The sequence below is a fragment of the Tupaia chinensis genome, unplaced genomic scaffold (assembly GCF_000334495.1).
Source record: "Tupaia chinensis unplaced genomic scaffold, TupChi_1.0 Scaffold000047_1, whole genome shotgun sequence".
In the NCBI taxonomy this organism is placed as follows: Eukaryota; Metazoa; Chordata; class Mammalia; order Scandentia; family Tupaiidae; genus Tupaia; species Tupaia belangeri.
The window spans coordinates 1,489,592-1,490,007 of NW_006159505.1; positions in this window are offsets into that span (position 1 = coordinate 1,489,592).

Genomic DNA, 416 nt, shown 5'->3' on the forward strand with positions numbered 1-416 from the left:
CCCCCCCGTGACCTGCGCTCACTTGGTAGACACGGACCCTGTAGCCGAGTTCTCAATCTGGCTGGAAGTTTCCACTCACAGGAAGATGGGACCTTTCACTCCACAAGCTGGAGTGGAGATCAGTCCTGATAGAGGAACTAGACCCCTTACCCTCAGGCATTTCTAAGCTGTTTTTTTTTTTTTTTTTTTTTTTCTTGGGGGCCCCGGTTTTAAATAAATATAATCCGTGGTTTAAATAATAAATAATATGGGGGAGGTGGAGAGAGGCGAAAAAGCAGGGGGGAGGGCACACGATGGCCATGCTGCAATCCGGCCTCCAATTTCTCTCAGGATTTTGGGCATGTAGACACAGGCCCACTGTGTTCAAACTACTAGGTCTGGGATTCAAACAACGTGGTTGGTCACGTGGGATCCAG